The sequence below is a fragment of the Myotis yumanensis genome, unplaced genomic scaffold, assembly GCF_028538775.1.
Source record: "Myotis yumanensis isolate MYYU_CA2020_CCGP unplaced genomic scaffold, mMyoYum1.0.hap1 SCAF_1, whole genome shotgun sequence".
NCBI lineage: Eukaryota > Metazoa > Chordata > Mammalia > Chiroptera > Vespertilionidae > Myotis > Myotis yumanensis.
The window spans coordinates 35,143,752-35,163,168 of NW_027223752.1; the positions used below are offsets into that span (position 1 = coordinate 35,143,752).

A 19,417-nucleotide genomic window follows, 5' to 3' on the forward strand; every position below is an offset into this window, starting at 1 on the left:
AGGCAGTCCTCTCCTCCGGGTTCCTGCAACACCTCAAATACGTGTAGCAGGGGGCCCTGCAGGGCCAAGGAGCTCTGCGCTGCGGCCACCTGCGCCGCGGCCCGGCGGAGGGCGCGCTTCCTGGCGCCCCCGGCGCGGCTGACTCCCGGCTGCAAAAGGCGGCGGGGCCGGCGAGGGAGCGCACCCGGCGGCCGACAGGCGAGCAAGGAGTTAAGCGGGGCCGGCGGCCGGGCGCCTGTCAGACGCGAGCATGTGCAGTCCGCCTCGCATCCGTACTATGGGTGAGTGCCGCCGCCGCCGCCGCCGCCGCCGCCGGGGGCTCCGTGCGGCCCGGGCAGCGGCGGCTGCAGCCTCCCGGCCCCGCGGCGGGCGCCGGCACACAATGCGGGACTAGGCGCGGCGCCGGAGGCCGGCGGCGTGGGGGAGGCACGGCCGGCCACTCGGCGCGGGGGGAGCCCCACGCCCGGCGTGGGGGCGGGGAGCGGGCGGCGCAGGAGAGCGCCCCAGTCCGGGCGCGGGAGGAGGAGCGGGAGCCAGCCGGCGAAACGGCGCTCCTGGCCGCTCCTGGCCGCACCTGCCCGCACGCGGCCGGCCCAGCCTTGCCCTGCCCGCGGCCCACGGCCCCGGCCCCGCACTGGTAGGTGCCCCCGATGCCCGCAGAGAGGCCTTTCCGCCTCCCGGAGAGGTGGCCTCGAGGGGCGGCCGGCGCGAGTGAGGAGGTGCGGGCGCGGGGTGGGGATGGGAAGACCGGGCGACCGGGCTGGGGGCGCTGCCCCGTCCCGCTTCCTCTTTGCTTTCGGTTTCGAAGCGGCTGCCCCGGCCGGACAGCGAGCGGCAGATTAGCTGGTGCGCCCGGGCTTGGATTCCCGGAGGGGGATGGGCGCACAGGGGGGCGTGTTGGGGAAGGGGTGCACGCTGGCAACTTTCCCCGCCGGAAAACAAAGGGGCATGGAGGAGATGCTAGGGGAAGGGGCCGGACGGGGAGCTCTGGCTGCAGAAGGTTGACACCCCCTTCCTCCGGGCCGAGAGCACCCCACGAGGCCACCTCGGGAGGGCAAAGGGGGGCGCCAGTCTGGTGGAAGTTAGGGAGCCAGTGCTTGGGAGTGGAAACCACAGACCCTCCTTAGTTTGAGGCTGAGGACTTTGCAGAAGGAGAGGAAACCGTCCAAAATGACCCTGTTGCCTTCTCTCCGGGGGGCTTGGAAAAGCTCGGTGATGGTGGAGTGCACCCCCTGGGGCCCGGCCCAGCCTCCTGGCTGCCAGCTCTCTCTCTGCCCTCTCTGATCTCCGGTCATCGGTGGGAGGTGCAGGGCTGAGATGAAGACCGCTCATCCCTCCCTGCTCATGGCAAGGGCAGAGAGACGCTGGCCTCTTTCCCAGGTGTCTGTCTTCCCCTCTTTCTGTGTATGCCCAGGCAGAACTGGCCCCTTCCCTTCCTTTTCAGGACTATGTCTCCCTCTGTCTCCAGTTTCCTTGGGGGGAAGTCTAGTTGCCTCAGGTACAGAGCCTAGGGTGGCAGGTGGTTCCGATGCTGCTTCATGCCCCCGCAGGGGGGAAAGAGCGGGACCCTGGGAGATCCGGGCCAGTGTAACCTTGGGGGCTCTGCTCATCAATTCTATTGTGTTCAGAGCACTTAGTAACAAATGAGCTGTTACTCTGGCCTTCAGACTTGGGTCATCAGGAGGCCTGGGTTCTGTCTTTGTGTAACCAGGAAGAAGGATCAAGGGGAGGGCTGAATGGCCTGCCCTGGGGGTGGTACAGTGTCTTTCTCTCTAGAAAAACAATGGGCCAGGTCCCAGGTCCCAGGTCCCAGGTCCCAGGTCCCAGGTCCCTGATCTGTGTCTTCAGGAATGAGGTACCTCCAGCTCCAAGCCGCTTGCAGGTGACCATGGGCTTCTATGATGTGGCAGGACTGCCCATTGCCTTTCTGTCCCTCAGAAAGGATAGCCCTCTGAGAGTTGGGCTTTCCCCCTGGTTGCAAGGCGGAGCTACATCTGCTCGCCTGTGGAGACAGAAGGTATTGGGGCAGGGGTAGGAGGGGTAGCTGGTCTGCTGGGCATCTCTCCTGCCTGCTCCTGTGAATGAGCTAATGATACAAGTGAGTGGGCGGGGGGGAGGTGGGGGGCCTGCAGGACATCTTGGTCTAGAGAAGCATGGAGGGGTGGGCGGAGATGAGGCTTGGCCCCCCTCTACAAGGTTTTGTATTTGGGGACAGAGATGGGTAAGTGGGAGACAGCGGGGGCTGGACCAATGTATTTCATCTGATCCTTGGAGCGAAATAACTGGTCACTTAAAGGTCCAGGAGTTTCAGGACCACTAAGGAGCAGCAGGAGAGAAAGAAGTCCCCTGAGCTGTAGCTCTGTGGTCCTGGAACTGTGGCTAAAGTCAGATGCAGGTTCTAGGCCAGAGAGCACCACCAGTCCCACGTCGAGGGCCCTTTCCCCTCTAAATGGGCAGGGTGGATATTGCTCAGCTCCCCCCCACCCCCATAGGCCTTGTCCCAAGCTACTTATTTAGAGCTGAGGGTTGTTCCTCAAATGTACTGACTGTAACTCGAGGATAATGATATGGAGTCCTGACCCCTCTACCCCCAAAGATAAGAGAAGGGGATTTTCCGTGGATTGTTCCTCAAATGTACTGACTGTAACATGGGAAAATGATACTTCCTCTGACTCCCTCCTTTAAAGCGATGAGGTGTGAATTTTTACATTTATAAAGTGATTTAAGAGCCTCAGGTCATTGAATGAAAGATGTCAAATGAGTTAGGGAGCCTTACACTGTCTTTATTTCACTTGTATCGGAATTACATCTTGTCTCTAAAGGGAAAGGTGTCATTTTGGGGGGAAAGGGCTAAATTACAGCTTTTGTGATAGGGAAGGCTCAGTGTTGGTTTTTAAAAGTATAGTTTTTCATCAGAAAGGCGCTGGAGTGGCACATGGGCAGCAAGTGTTTTTGTGTCTGCCTCTGCTCTCAGATGTCTTAGAGCTCCTTCCCAGACGGTGTCCAGTCTGGACAGCAGGGACAGTCACCATCCAAGCTCTGAGCAGGGTGTCTGAGGACGTTGGGGACACAGATATTAGAAGCTGAGACCTGGGTGAGGGCAGTAAAGTGAAGCTGCTTGGTGTTATCAGCAACCATAGAAGATCTGGCTGTCCTTGAGGGAAGGGAAATCTAACCCTCCAACAACAGCCAGGCTGTTTTCAAATTTGTATCTCTTTACTGTTCTTCCCCCCCCCCCCCCCCCCCCCCCCAGTTTACAGACAAGGCTGTTGGGGTTTTATTTTTTCATTGCAGGAACATTCCTTTTAAGGGGTGGGTAATTTCTTACTTGGCAAACTCTCCGCGCTTTTTGTGGCGACACCTGGCCGAGGAGGGAATGTTGGAAGGGATTCCGAGCAGGAAGCAAGTCCGCCCTTCTGGTCAGGTCTCCTGCTTTCTCCACCGCCACCTCTCAGGAATCAGAGGCTCTGTGTTTGAAAAGGCAAGTGTAAGCTGATTTCTGGGGAAGGACTAGGAGCTGGCACGTTTGTTTACGATTTCCTTGGAGGGAAACTGAGTCACGCTGAGAGTTAGCTCACTGGCTGTGGTTTGACTGAATGTCTGTGTTGGGGAAGTTTTCCTTTCCTGGGATTTCAGAATGTTTGGACTCAAGCACTGGAAGAGACCCAGGGGTTATGCTTTTTCGTTCATTCTACGGGCTGTTAGAATTTAGGCACCCAGGTGCTTGGTTTCGGATAGATGTCGGCCTGGGACGTTGAGCTGTGGGGAGCTCCTTGCTGCTGTGATAGAAGGAAACGGTGTGGTTTTCACCCCTGCAACTCACATCCATGGATAGAGCTGAGGCAGAATAAGTGATCTGTCACCTTCCCAGGCGAAAGGAGGCCTGCTCCCTCCCCTCTGCTCTCCTCCATCCTGCAGGTTGGACTCCCGCTCTCTTCCCCCCTGAGGCTGTCCTCGAGGTTCATTTTAACATCAGCTCCCCTCTGTATAATTCAGTGGGGTCGAGGTCACAGAGTGGGCGTGGCCCTCTGCTCCTGTGAAGGATGGCTCTGAAAGGTAACTTCCCACCCTCCGCTGATGTTGGTGCTTCTACCTTGGGGTCGGTCACAGTCCAGTGTGACAATTTGAGGAGTAACCAAAGTCGTTGCCAAGTGCTGTTTCTGAACATGGAGCTCCCCATTTTCCTTTACTCTGCTGGCTCCCCAGCAGGGACTTTGATATCTTTGCAGGGCTCTTGGCTCCCAATGTGCCTGGTATTGTAGAAGGGACAGCATCCTTGACGTTCGAGCACACGGTCTGCATGGACATGTCCTTAGATTGCACTTCCCTGCTGCTCCATCCTCTAGAAGCATGGCGGATTAAAAAAAACAAACAAGACTGTGTGGTCAAATAGTAACTTAATGTAGGGAAATGTAATAGATTGAGGCGGTGGGGGGGGGGGGGAGGGCGTCATCAGAAAGTGCACTTTCTGCCATTCCTTCCCACTCCATGCGCCCTGCAGTCAGGGCGCACTAGCCATTTCTGACTGCTTCCGTGGTTGGATGTGAATGACAAATGCTGGTTCATTCATTCATTGTTTCCTTTCCGTTTTTAAGAGACCCCGTCACATGAGTTTCTGGAATGTTTCATTTCTATCAGAAAGGTCACTCAGCCTGCGTTTTCATAAGGCCTTGACACCAGCCCGAGGAGAGAGGGACGCCAGCCAAAAAGGAGATGGAAGGGCCACAAAGAGAGGATTCTTTTCTGGGCTTCTGAGGGTGATTCATGCTTCAAGATAAATGTGCTTCCTGCGCTTCATGGTTTCGTGGCTTGTACCGTCCATGGAGGGACAGGCCCTGCTGCAGCAAGAAGCCCACCTTGTAGACAATGACTGCCATTCTTTGGAGCAATGGCAGGGGCCTGTATTTTGCCCACTGCTATCCCCATCTTCTTTTGTACTGCTGTCCTTAGCCAAACCCCATTTTAGTTTTTGGTCCCTCGGGTCTCCCTCCCTCTTATTCCCAATCAAAAGTGCCTTTCCAAAGCTAGGAATAAGGCAGCCAGGGCATTGGTCTTACTTTCATCTACCTTCTTAAATATGGACAAGAAGTACCAGTATTGTTACACAAGCAAGCAGCAGCTCTAGATTTAAAAAAAAATGTTTTATTGATTTGAGAGAGAGGAAGGGAGAGAGAGAGCAACATTGATGTGGGAGAGAAACATCGAAGTGGCCTCCCATATGAATCCCAACCAGGGATCGAACTCACAACCTGGGCACGTGCCCTGACCAGGAATCGAGCCATAAACCTTTCAGTGGGACATCACTTAACCAACTGACCCACACCGGCCAGGGCAACAGCTCCAGATTTAAAAAAAAAAAAAAAATATATATATATATATATATACACACACACTTCTCTCTTTTTAAAAAATATATATATTTTGTTGATTTCAGAAAGGAAGGGAGAGAGAGAGAAACATCAATGACAAGAGAGAATCATTGATTGGCTGCCTCCTACACGCCCCCTACTGGGGATTGAGACTGCAACCCAGGCATATGCCGGGACCCGGAGTTGAACCGTGATCTCCTGGTTCATAGGTCAGTGTTCAACCACTAGGCCACACTGGCCGGGCCATTTTTTTGTATTTTAAGTGTGTTTTTGCCAGCCATAACAGGAGATGACTTTCCTACCTTGATTTGTACAAGCCTTAACGCTTCCATATAGCCTGCATGGTTTCTAGAACATGGTGAGGGCCTATTAATCAGCTGTGGTACTAGGATGTGATCAGATACCCAGATTTCTAGGTCATTGGGCAATGATGTTGTTTGTGTAGGAGCGGATAGGTGGCAAAGGCTTCTGGAATGAGGACATCTGGGATTCCTTCCTGTCTCACTTGTGTAACCTTGGACAACCCATTTCAGCCTTCTAAGACTTAATTCCACAGACGGAGCTTCAGCAGGTTTCAGTGCTCTTAGCAATAACAGATACTTATCAGATACTTGTTATACCCCAGGCACTGGGCTGAGCACTTGATATATGTTCTTCTTCTTTCATAGCAATGAGATAGCTACTTATTTGTCCCCATTTTACAGCTAGAAAAGCGGAGGCTCTCTGAAAGTTAAAATGATCGCACATGTCACACAGCAGCAAGTGTCTAAACTGGGATTTGAACTGGGATCTGCCTGATTCCATTGTGTTCTATGAATTGCATGTTGGGAAGAAGGCAAAAGTGGAGGTAGTGTTAGTTAAACGATAAGAAGGAGGGCTTATGTAGATTAAACACAGCTAGTTAAAAGGAGTTGGAATTCCAGATTCTTATTTGAACACCCCAGTGAATGTCCGGGAAGAAGAGAGAGGTCAGTACTCTGCAAGAGGAAGTAGACCAGATGGCCTGGGAGTTACTGTAAGGAGAATAGAATGTATCTCATAAACCCCATTTCATTTTGATGCCAATTTTTTTTTCTCTTGCTTAACAGGCTCTCTGGGCTGCATTTTTCTTTCTGTCACTCTTCAGTCACTAGTCATCGCAGCTTATCTTTTCAAATTCTTGACTCCAGTCCTCATCCTCCAACCTAATTTCTGGGCCTTCCCCTGCCCATTATTATAGGTCTCAGCTATGGAGACCTATCATGACTCTGGGTCCCAGGTACACTCTGCAGAGTACAGCAGACTATCCTGTTCTTCTGAGAAAGGATTTGTGGTCCCTGGTTAGTCTATTCAAGGGTGACCAGCTAGCTCGTTGAGATGATTCTCATCTCTTTCATCCTGTTTGTTTCAGGCAAGTCTTGAGGTGTTTGTGGAAGAAGAGTGAAGGTTGAGGTGGTGGCCTGGCGGAGGTGAGCTGGCCCCCTTGGAGAGTTAGCATGATGGTGTATTATGGAGTATTGTGCTAGGGGTTAGGGGACTTGGGCTCCGGTCTCAGCTCAGTGACTCTAGGCACGTGACATGAGTCCTTTAGTTTCTTTATTAGTAAAAGAAGAATGTTGGCACAATAATGCTGGATGATGCAGTAGAATCTGATTGATTTGGTCCCAACTCAGGGAATAACTCAGAAGACAGAGCTAGGGAAACAGAGGTTGGGTTGAAGGAGAAACCCCAGAAGAAACAAGCCAAATTGGAAGTTAAGGGGCAAAGTTAGAGCTGGAGTAAGTACCTTCTTGCAAAAGGGGTCTGGGTCAGGAAATTCCTCCCCTGACTGTTTAAACAGGGCAGCGGCGAGGTGTGTACTCTCCATCTCCTAAACCATGGGGAGCAAGCACCCCTTGTATCTTGTCTTAAACTTCAACTTCACCCCCCTGTCCCCCTGCACGTTCTGACTGCCCCAGCGAAGGCAGCAGGGAAGTTGTGCAATGGTGTGTTTTACATTCTGCACTTGGACTGGGCAGATTCCAGGGCCTGGTTTGGCTCCAGATCCCTCCAGGGCTCCAGGATTCGGGGACATTGGCTGATGCTTCCCAGGTGACTCAGTGTCCTGAGAGCGTGCCTCTTCTCTGCTGGCGTTGCTCTGGCCTAAAAGAGCAAAATCGTATTGTAAACTCATTTTAGGAACCCAGGGAGTCACAGCTTCTCCGTATATGCCATTGGGCCCCTGGGTTTCCCTGTGAACAAAGCCATTTGTCCAAGGATTCTTGGGTTCTGCTATCCATGGATACACTTCTATTTTTATTTCATCATTTTCAGAGTTGAGGAGCAAATGCGTTCCCACTGAACCCACCAAACTAATCTTTTCTGCCCCTGCCTGCCTTGCTTTTTTCCTTAGTTCCTTATTGCCCTACACCAGTTATTTCTAATGGTGGTTACTATACCAGTGGGAATGTGAGAGATGATTTTAGTTGGTACAGGGACAAACATTCCATTTTAATAACTATGTTTCTAATTAGTGTAAAGAAACATGACTCATTGGGATGTGTTCATAAAGTGACTTAATTTTGTCTTCTACTGTCCCTTTATGTTTTTTCAGCAGGATTAGTCCTTTCCCTGTCCTGGGATGAAAACTCAATCAGTCCCCATACCTTTATGGACATTCTCAGGCAGTAGAAGGTCCTGTGATCACTATAAGTCACAATTCAGTATTTCATGTGTCCAGTCCTTTGCCAGTGGGCTGGGAGGGACAGAAAAGGGTTCACTTGGCTTAGCACTGCTGTCTCCCAGCTTCTCGCCTCCTGGGCCTGGAGGTATTTATTTATTTTTTTGTTTGTTTGTGTGTTTATTTGTTGCCCATATAAAAAATACAACAGAGGTGTGTTTTTTAAAAATATATTTTTTATTGTTGATAGTATTGCAGATATCCCCTCCCCACCTTTTTCCCTCCTCCCAGCTTCTACACCCCCCCCACCCCCAGGTCTTCACTACCCTATTGCCTGTGTCCATGGGCAATGCGTATCTATATATATAAAAACCCAAGCAACCAGCCGACCGTCTGACCGGTAGCTATGATGTGCACTGACCACCAGGGGGGAGACGCTCAATGCAGGAGCTGCTGAGCTCTGGTGACTTGGCAGCTGAGGTTCTCAGGTGATGCACCTGGAACCAGAGAAGAGGGAGCCCGATTCCAGGGTGCGTCACCCGAGAACTGCCCTCTCACAATCTGGGACCCCTTGGGGGATGTCGGAGAGCTGGTTTTGGCCCATTCCCGCAGGCCAGGCCGACGGTGCCCAAATCTGTGCACTGGGCCTCTAGTAAGTATATAAGTTTGTTGGTTTAATCTCTTCTTGTCCTCCCAACCCCACCTCGAGGTATGTCAGTCTGTTCCATGCTTCCCCCAATTCTTTCTCTTCTGGCCAAGTTCATAGTTTCTCAGACATATCTCCCCACCACGAGTTGCTGGGATCATTCACTTCCATTTGACTTGAAAAGAGCAAAATATCCTTTATTCTAAATCATTTTTCTTTCCTTAGCCTCTAAAATTTAGAGATTCACCTTCGGCCTATTTCAGCTAAGGTCCTTCAGTCTGTCTGAGGGGCCCTTTTGGACAGGGGGCCTCTCTTGCAGGTGGCCCATGTAAGTCCAAGGAAACGATCACACATTTGCTGGCACAGTGAACCTGGGTGTGCAGGCTGACCCCCCAGCTCAGCCATCTCCCTCGGCTCCTCCAATAGCGGGTGGCGAGGCTGTGTCTCATACCTTGGGTGTTTGAGGTGATGGTCAGATGCCAGTCCACCCCATTCTCCCCGTTGTAGGGTCAGGCATCAAGTTTCTTGGTCCTGTGGAAGCCTCTTTTGCCAGCCTGGGAGCTTCAGACCTATTGTACTTGGTCCCTTAGTGAACACTTTTGATTTAACCTCTTGTTATATGTGTATCATCAAAGCCATAACTGTCATGAGAAGCCCATGATTTCTTGGATATTGTTGCTTAGGATAAGCCTACAGTATATACCTAACTAAAATTTTAACTTAAATAAAAAGTCTAACGATATCTAACCTTTATTGAGTACTTAGAATACTAGGTACTATTTTCAGTACAATCAACATGCTCTTTCATTCAGCCCTCATGAGAGAGGCACCTGCATGGTCTTGATTTTACAAACCAGTAAACTGAGGCAAAGAGAGGTTAAGCAGCTTGTCCAAAGTCACAGTTGGCCACAGAGCCTGGGTTCAGATGGAAAGACTCTGACCCCAGAGTGTACGGTTTGAAACCACTACACTCCAGCTCTTCCCACAAGGGTGGTGGGCAGCCATGACCACTCATGGAGCGGGAGGCAAATGACTGGGAAATGCTGCTTAAGACGTAATCATCAGTTCTCCATCCTGGCATTTAAGTTCTCCCTGCATAGGTTTTCCCTGCTTTCCCAACGCCTTCTGTGCCCTTTACTAGAGACTAATCCACATGCCTGGCTGAGCTGCCACACACATGCCCACCCTGTATCTCATCATTTTCCTGCCCGGACGGCCCTCATCTGCTTTGCTGGCTCCCCAAACACAAGTTCCTTTTAAAGTCAGAGGCCATTTTTGCTCCAAAGGTACATTTGACCCAAACTACTTGAGCTGGGATCTTCTACTCCTCTTGTAATTTCATCCCTACCTTGGCAATGATTATGCAAGAAGCACATGGAAGGAGCAGTGAAGGCCCTGGCCCGGTAGCTCACTTGGTTAGAGCCTTGTCCCGATATGCCAAGGTGGCAGGTTCGATCTTCGGTCAGGGCACATACAAGAAGCAACCAATAAATGCATAAATAAGTGGAACAACAAGTTGGTGTTTCTCTCTCTACCTTTCTCTCAAATCAATCAATAGATTTTTTAAAATATATATAATATAGGGCAGTTAGCTAACCCAGATTCTGCTCTCCTTCTGCCGTTAACTGCCTGGCTTCATCATTTCTAAAGTATGGGTGTGGATTAGTTCCTTTCAGTTGTCAGAATTCTACGGTTTGTGTTTCCCTTCTTGTCCCTACTACCTTTAAGCTCTTGAGGGCTGGAACTGCGTCTTGTGTGTCTTAGTACCGCCCAGGACTCTGTACAAGGTTTGACACACAGACGGTGTTTAATAATAGCCGTTGGTTGGCTGGTGGGAAATGCAGCTGTAAGTCTGCTCTGGGCTTGACCAACTTTTAGAAATTGCCTTCTTCTGGAGGATCACTGGGGAGGACTTTGCAGTTGTCTTGTCTGCATAAGTTTATAACAAATGATTTGGGTCTAATCTGCTGCCTTTTTTCTATAAGAAAACTGATGTGATGCTATGAAGACTCATACTCCTTTGTCTATATTTTCAAAATCCACGATGGTCTAAAACGGAAAGCTTTTCTTTAACTCGTGTGACGGCAAAACCTGACCTGGACTAATGTGAGGCCCCTGGTTGTCTATTCTGTGGAGTGTGAATATTCACTTGTTTGATGGGGGGTCGAAGGGGTTTCCTGCCCACACCCTGCAATGGGACTATGAAATCTATGAGATGTACTCTACATTACCTTTAAAAAAAATCCTGAATTATAGCCCTAGCTGGTTTGGCTAAATGGATAAAACGTTGGCCCGTAGACTGAAGAGTCTCGGGTTTCAAGGGCAAGTACCTTGGTTGCAGGCTTGATCCCTGATCCCTGGCCCTGGTCGGGACTCGGGACTCATGTGAAAGGCAACCAGTGAACCAGTCGAAGTGTCTCTCTCACATCCATGCTTCTCTCTCTCTGTCTCTCTCCCTCCCTTCCACTCTCTCTAAAACTCAATGGAAACATACCCTCGGGTGAGGATCAACAACAACAACAAAATCCTGACTTGCAAGGGTTTCGGATAGGGTGCTGTGCCTTGTCTCTCACAGAGGCGTGATTGGCACCAGGGGTGGGACAGGGCTTCGTGATGTGCTGCGCTTTCAACATCACAGGACCTCGCCTGACCTGCCTCATCGGCCTGGCCCTAATCCTGGCCCTGGTTCCAGTACACCTACAGCCTGCACCTTACCTGACCAATTTGATTTTGTAAAATATTGCATTACACTATCATATATCTTGATTACTAAGCTTTTCTTGTTAAATTTAAATTTTGTGCCTGAAGCAAATGGCTCTCTTGCTTCACCCTAGTCAGTCCTGGCCCTGCATGATTCTTCATCCTGGAAGGCTTTTCCTCTTCCCATTGCCTCATCTCTGAGATGAACTGGTGTGCCCTCGGGGAGGGAGGCACCTGCTGGTGTCCCTATTTCATGGGTGTGGGCCCTCTTGGCCCCTTGGCCTCCTCAGCTCCCCAGAAGGACTTGTAAACGGATTCCTGGATGCACTTCCTCCTTGCGGGTGTGCCTTCGGAGCCCCAGTGAGCCTGGTTCCTCTACTCTCTTCTGGGAAGCGATGCAGCTACTCATTTGAGAGTCTGTCTGTTTGTTAATTCCTACAGCTGCTTTGACCTGATGTTTAAAAAAATTTTTTTAAATATACAATTGTTCCTGGAAAAATATGAAGACAATGGAAAAATGTATAATGGTGGAATCTAAAGTGTTTTCTTTACTTTCTGACGAGGAAAGCGAGAGGAGAGGAGAGGAGTGGCGAGTGTTAGTGGAAGAGCCCGCTCTAGCCCGCCCATGTGCACCAAGCCAGCAGGCTGCCCCTTCCTCTCTCCCCAGGCCCCTATGCTCTCCGTATGGAGAAGACACGAGTCAGTTAGCTATTGAAGGGCACATTTATTTCCCCTTCGTCCCTCTTTGGCAGTGATGGGCATGCCCATGGGAATTTATGCCTCCTTATCCCCACCATTAAATAACCAGCCCGTCTCAGAATCTGAGCCCTGAGTATATCTGGCCTGCCTTTTTAGCCTATTGGAGGTCCTTTGAGATCGTGTCTCTATCCCTACGCCTGTCCACAATTCCTCACGATAGAGCATTTTCCATAAATACACTTCCTTAAGCATCCTCTTACAAACTGTGTACTCATCTTCTCGTCCATTAAGGAGACATTCCCCAGCCCAGGCCTGGCTCCTATTGCTTTGACTTCTGGTAAGCACATCTTCGCCTCTGGACGTTGAACCATTTACCATTGCCCTGGTCCCTGCAGATGGACGTGTGGCCTTTACCCAGTGTCCTTAGGCTGGAACATGCTGAGATAGGGTATGATTTAAATTAATCATAGAAATGGAGTTTCCCAAAGGTGCCCAATTGAATAGTTTTCTTACGCCCCATGCAGTTGCCCTATGGCCAGTAGACCCATCATCCAGGAGCTTCGTGTAGGCATCTGTACGAGACCGCTGGGTTTATCCTGTGGGATTGGCCCCATGAAGCCACTCCGATTCTGCACACCACCTCCTGCATTTCCCTCACACCACAGTTTCTCTTGCTTCTAGGGGTACATGGTGTGGAATGCTGTCCCCTTTTTATTTAGCAAATGTTTGCCATGCCTCCTAATTACCTTGAATAGAACTCCTAGATACCATGACCTACCTACCTATATAAATTTAAAAATATCAATAAAATGCCTCAATGGTAATATAAGAGAGAAATACAGGACAAGTTAGTTACACAATGTCTTGTGTCTTAATATATACACTTGCTGGAGCGTGACTACATGGAAGCCAGAAGGAAGGAGTCAGATGCTTGAGCCTGTGCGTGGAATCACTAGCAATGTAGCAGCCTCAATACCCACAAGATACAGGTGTGTTGTGTGGGTGACTCAAATTCCAAGGGAGGTGCTGCTGACGTCAGTGTGATTTTCCAAACTCGGGAGCCGCTCTTGGTAAAGTTCCGAAGAACATAAAGTACGGCACCCCCTCGATTTGTACTCTAGTGGCATTCCCGGGCAATTCAGTATATGTGAAAACCCAGCAAAAAGTCCTCTGTGCTTCTTTTAGAAAGGGTGTTTGGCTCTAGATGCAGATAATTACAAAGGGCTTTTCACCCCTGACTGTCCCGTGGACCATCCTAAAGTCACGCGAGAGAGTCCTTTTGTGGGCTCGTGTGAACTGGAGGACGTCCGGCAGTCCCTGAGCACTCCCTCCCTACCGGGGGGCTGAGAGAGGGTCCCCCCGCTGAGAACTGCTGATCTGGAAGAAGGACCAGGACCAGGAACTGGGAGATCTGTGTCCTAGGTCTGGTTCTAGTGCCCCGATATTTATGTGACCTAAACACTGCATGTTAGGGTCCCCTATCTGTAAGGGGGAGTTAGTGACACACGTGTCCTTCTGGCCTTTGGGGTTGTGGCTCACTGTGCTCTCCTCCAGTGCCTCAGGATGGCCAGAGCATCCGTGTGCACCCCACAGTCCATGTCCCACCCACAAGCGCTCCTCGCTGTGGTTTTTCTTAGCATTTGAACATCCTGAGGTCTCTTACCTGGGAGAGAAGGAACGGGGCGGGGGGGGGAGAGGGGAGAGATGGAGGGAGGGCAAGGACAGCCCTGGCATCTCTCCTTCTCCAGCAGCTTTCTCTCTCCTTTCCTTCATAAGCAAATTTCTCAAGAGTCTCAGTCACCTTCCTTTGCAGTCCCTGCTCTCCCCTAAATCGTCCCCAATGGTCGGCTGCTAAATCTCTTCACACCCTGTCTGCCTTGCTTCTGCATTGACCACCACCCCAAACTCTCCTGCCCCCTCTTCCCTGACAGGGTCCTTTCCAGGGTGTCCTGCCTCCCTGCCCTTCCTCAGGCCCCTTCACAGCACCGCATCCTCTGCCAGCCCTGGCTGGTGCCTCTCCCCGCTTCTCCCCAGCCCGCTCCTCTGTGCGGCTCCATGCTGCGGGGGTCCCAGACCTGCCAGCCCCTCTTCCTGTGTCCTGCTCTCAGGGGATGACCCCGCCATTGCCAAGTCAGAAGTCAGGTGTCATCCACCACGCCTCCCTCTCGCCCCCTCCGGTGCATCCCTCACCCAGTGCTATCAGTCCTGCTTTCTTAGTAGCTCTCGGTCTTCACTCGTTTGACTTGCCTGCTTGACCCGTGCTGGCATTTGGGATGGCAGCCTCTGCTCTGCGGGCTGGATGAACACCTTAGAAGCCCTCGGCGCTGACCAGGTCGGGGCCCCATAAGTAATTAAAACTGTATCAATAGAGTTCTAAGTTATAACAGAAAATCATCGTTTTAGAAACCACAGAATGTACTTGCGCAGTGAAGCCACAGAGCCTCTTTTTGATGCTCTCTCATCTTCTCTTCTTTGAAATAGTTTTCTTGGGTGCCCCATCATGGGTGGCACCCTAAGCATGTGTCCGTTGGGCCATCCAGGGCCACTTAGAACGCCAGCCCCCTGGGGCCAGGGCTGGGGTCTTTGCATGTACCTGGTAACATGACATAGACTCTAATTATGTAATGGACATGTGAATGAACATGCATGAATAAGGAGATGAACTTGAAAGGACTCAAGTAAAAGGCACTGTCAGAATGTAAGTTGTTATTATTCGCTTTCTGGGATTAGATAGTACAGTCTAATTTCCAAGATTTTGTGTTTCCGCTGTGTTAAAAACAGCCAGCCCCACGGTGGTGCTTCAGCTTCCGTACTCTAGTCTACCTAGCATTGCGTCGTCTGCGCATGGAAGATGCAGATAAGCATTTCTGAATTAATAAGTAAGTGATTCCCTTTAGCCCGCTGTGAGGCTGCTTAAAGAGACTCTGGCTGTCTGTGAGTTAAAAGTGACCACACACAGCTGTGACAGTGGACTGGGGGAGGGAGGCGTGCCTGTGTGTGGAGTGGGGGGATTGCTTTGGGATTACACTGGTGATGGCGATGGCGATGGTGGTGTGGGAAACGGGGCATCCAACTAGAAAGCCTTCGTGAGATCTCAGAAGGGAGGAATGTGGCCTAAATGCCTAGAGTCAGGCAGTGTGAGTAGTATTAGCCACAGAATGGTGTGTGTGTGTGAGAGAGAGAGAGAGAGAGAGAGAGAGAGAGAGAGGGACCTTATAAAACCTAGAAGGCTTAATAAATAGAACCTGCCTCATTAGGATGGGCTTGTAGACAAAAGAGGTGTTGAAACATTTCCAGAAAATATTAACTATAACTAAGAATAGACCCAAAAGGTCAATCAATCCTGGTATTCATAGGGAGGCCTCCTAGAAGATTGCTGGTTGGGAGAGGAAGGCGTGAACTGATGAAGAAGTACGAGGAGGAGGCCAAGTTGGAAGAAGAAATGTGTCCGTGAGGGACACTTTGGCAGCGCTGGGTCTTCTGTGTCCAGTGCAGACATGTGATGACCAGTGTCCTCCCTGGATTCACCCTCATGTCTGCTCCACCCTCACCCCACCCCTGTCTAATGGAAGGGGCTCGTTTGCTGTTATTCCCCCAAACTTTTTATTTGGAAATTAATTTCAGACTTACAGAAAAGTTGCCAGAATAGTACAAAACACCCATATTTTCTTTATCCAGATTCACTCTTTTTAATATTTTGCCTCATTTGCTTTATCATTTGTGTTTCCTTGCGTGCTCTCTCTCTCTCTCTCTCTCTCATTCTCTCTTTTGAACCATTTAAGAGTAAGCTGCCTACATCATAGCCCTTTAACTCTAAATATTTTAGTGTGGCTTTCCTAAGAAGAGGATGTTGTTTTATCTAACCTGCAGTGAATTGAACATTGTATGATACTTCAATCTGCTGCTTGGATTTCGGTTTTGTCAATTGACCCAGTCGCGTCCTTTACAGCATGCTTCCTCCCCAGCACAGGATCCAGTCTGGGCGCCCAAAGTACATCCTGTTGTCATGTCTCTTGTCTCCTTTCATCTATAAAGGTCCTCAGCCTTCCTTTGTCTTTCATGACATTGACATTTTTGAAGAATGTAGCCTCCCCCTCCCCCCCTTTTTTTTAAAGAATGTCCTTCTCTTTGGAGTTGTCTGATGTTGCCTCATCTGTAGACCGTGGGTTATGCCTTCCCGGCTGCGATACACAGGGTGATGTGCGTCCTTTTCAGAATGTTACACCGAGACACTGGATGTCCATCTGCCCTTTATGTGTGAAGTTGGATCACTCGGTCAAGGGGTTATCCAGTTTCTTCACTGCATTTACTGGTTTCCCTTGTTACTAATATTCTATGGGAGATACCGTAAGACCATGCAAATATGCTGCTCTTCATCAGCATTTCACCCCTAGATTTTCCAACCTCCCGCCCCGGGTTTGCAGGTATTTCTGGATCCCACACGGGTGTGGGAGTGCAAAGCTGTCTGGGACCAGGTGGATCGTTTACGAGGGCCTCGCCCGTGTGCGATGGTGGGCACAGCCCTGTTGAATACTGGCATTTCGACAGTAGTTTTCCTCTTCCTACTCCCACCAGGAACAGAAGCTCGTTCGTCCTTCACTCAACTGACATACGAGGATGTTCTTGCGAAAGCGCCTCAGGTTTATTGGAGCCCAGTGGGGCATAAAGAGAGGGCTAGTGCCTCTTGGTGTCTTTAAGGAGCCAACCACAGAGTTGAGGAGACAAGGCTTGGACTCCCTGGAAGGTAAAGGGTGTAAAAGTCCTCAGTCCTGTGACCCCACAGGACAGCTCCGCCAGAGGTCCCTGGAGAATTAGGTGCCTTTCGGAGTTTGGGGCAGGAGGGGTCGGGTGGGTTTGGCAGGATGCAGAGACCTTTCCTTAATGAGGCTAATCTGAGTGGCATTGAAGAACAGGCAAGTACGGCAAACAGGGAGGAGAGACAAGGGCATTCCAGGAGAGGAACCGTGTGCACAGAGACCCAGAGATGGAGCACGGATGGTGTGAGTTAGGGACCAGCCTGGATAGGGCCAAGGGCTGTTGGAGGGGTTAGAATCCACCCCCTTTTGCTTTGCAGAACAACTACTTTGCATCCAAATCTTACTGAGCACCTACCTCGGGCTTTTTAAAAAATATATACATTTTATTGATTTTTTACAGAGAGGAAGGGAGAGGGATAGAGAGTTAGAAACATCGATGAGAGAGAAACATCGATCAGCTGCCTCCTGCACACCCCCTACTGGGGATGTGCCGGCAACCAAGGCACATGCCCTTGACTGGAATCGAACCTGGGACCCTTCAGTCCACAGGCCAATGCTCTATCCACTGAGCCAAACCGGTTCGGGCCTACCTCGGGCTTTTAAAAACACTTTTTCCGATTCTAAAAGTAATCTATGTTCAGTATAGGGAGTTTAGAAAGATAGAAATATGTAAAGAAAAATTTTAATGAAGTTCCTCTATTTTTGATCCAGCGATAACCAGTTAACCGCTGCATAGTCCCTTCATTTCTAATATCTTTACTGTTTTTCCTGCAAATAGCTTTGTTTTGTTTCATGGATTCAGTAGCCCTTCTTGCCCCTCAGAGGCTATTAATCGTGCCTTTAAAAATAATTTATTCTGTTAACTTTGTTCATTTTGTTTTCTAGCTAGAGCTTCTGTTCTTAAATTTGGTGCTTCTTTCGAGGTTTGGTTTTTGTCCCTAGCCCAGTGTCCAGGGCACAAGCCTGGGTGGAGAGGTGGTCAGCGGCCCACCACTGGTATGGGCCTCATTAGTGTGGGCTTGTGGACAAAAGCCCATTTACGTGGCTAATGAGAGTCCATCCACTCAGGACGCCTCCTGGGCCTCTGATCTGCAGGCTTCAGAGTTGGAGCCCCCAGAGCTGCTCACCTGGCTGAGCGTAGAGCCCTCAGCTACACTGCCTGGGTTCACATCCCAGCCCTGACACTTACTGGCTCTGTGCCTCGGGAAAGCCGTGTGACCCAGGGTCTTATTTATAAAGTAGGGATAATAATATTCTCTACCTCAAAGGATTTTTGTGGGGGTTAAATGAGATAATATATGCCAAAGTTCTTAGAGCAATGTCTGGCATACATATGTGCTATAGGAGTATCTATTATTATTATTATTATTATTCTGTCATGGTTGTGGTTTCTCCATGTTTATTCCCATCTACCGTCCATCGTCAGGGAATCCATATAATTCCTTCCTGTTTTCTAGAACGGTAATGGATTTATTCTTCCTAGAAAAGGCCTTTTCTGTCATTTTCTAGGGCCTTAGGGGAGGCAGGCATATGCCCTGGCCTCCCGTCTAGAAACAGCCATGTGTTTCCTTCAAGTCCTTTTCCTCTGATTGTGTACAAGTGTTATTGTTATCTGTAGTGTGTACATCAGGGCACGTGTGCACCAGTTCGCCCTAGAGCCCAGCCCAGGCGGGTCTCCCGTCTGCCTCTGGGCCGTTACCGGATGCTGACTCTGTCCTGCAGGGGACTGGGCGGTGGAGTTCTCTCCTTGGCCTGGGCCTCGCTGAGGCTGCTCTGAGGCTGTCCTGATGAATGTAACGGGTCCTCTGTTTCCTTTGTCAAAAGGAATGTTAATTATTTTCAGCAGTCTAATTACGTGGCTAATGAGAGACTGAGTGAGATAACATTCCCTTTAATTACTCTTGCCTAAGTGCTGTTTGGAGCCATAGTTTGAGCATGTTGCGAGGCTCACTTCTTTAGAGGTAGATGGAGCTGTCCAGTGAGAGATAGAGTGAGGAGCCAGGCTTTCTGGCTAAGGCCCGTGGTGCGAGGGCCTGGCTGCAGCCAGTGCCCAGCCCAGTGAATGCTGCCGTTTCCTCTGTGCCATTCCTTAAAGGAACGCAGGGGTGGGGAACTGTTTTTCTGCCAAGGGCCATTTGGTGTTTATGACATCATTCGCAGGCCATACAAAATTATCAACTTAAAAATTAGCGTGTCAGTTAATTAGCTCACCCCTAATCCCTTGGCAGGGCATTAGCGAACGGGACGGTTGGATTGGGGTCAAGTGTAGAGCAAACAGCGTTCATCACAGCTCCCCCAGAAAAACTCTTTCCTCAGTCCTTCATCCAATGTACTTGCCCTTCGGCTCCTCTTGGCCAGGCCCTCTGACCCATGGATACTGAGTCTCTACTGTATGTCACGTGCTATCCAGAGCATGGGTGCGGAGATGAGGAACAGATTGCCTTCTAAGACAGAAGTTTGATCATGCCCCTCCCCTCTTTGCCCAGGATAAATGCCACATGTCTGTGTTCTGACCCTCTACCGCCGTCCCAGGCTGATCTGTGCTAGGGCCTTCCTGGGGTTCTGATGGGATGTCTGCAGTACCTGGGCCTTCATGAGCAGACCCTTG

The 19,417-nt window shown here is 50.2% G+C and overlaps 1 protein-coding gene across 1 annotated transcript in view; it reads left to right on the forward strand.

Annotated features, from left to right (window-relative positions):
• Positions 1-432: 432 nt before the first annotated feature.
• The window catches only part of TMEM229B (transmembrane protein 229B), a 41,368-nt gene continuing 22,383 nt past the window's right edge, over positions 433-19,417 (forward strand). The window contains exons 1-2 of the transcript XR_011470154.1: positions 433-637; positions 6,760-6,801. The gene's annotated coding sequence lies outside the window, so the exon portion shown is untranslated. Of the gene's footprint in view, positions 638-6,759 lie in introns of the transcript that reaches the window.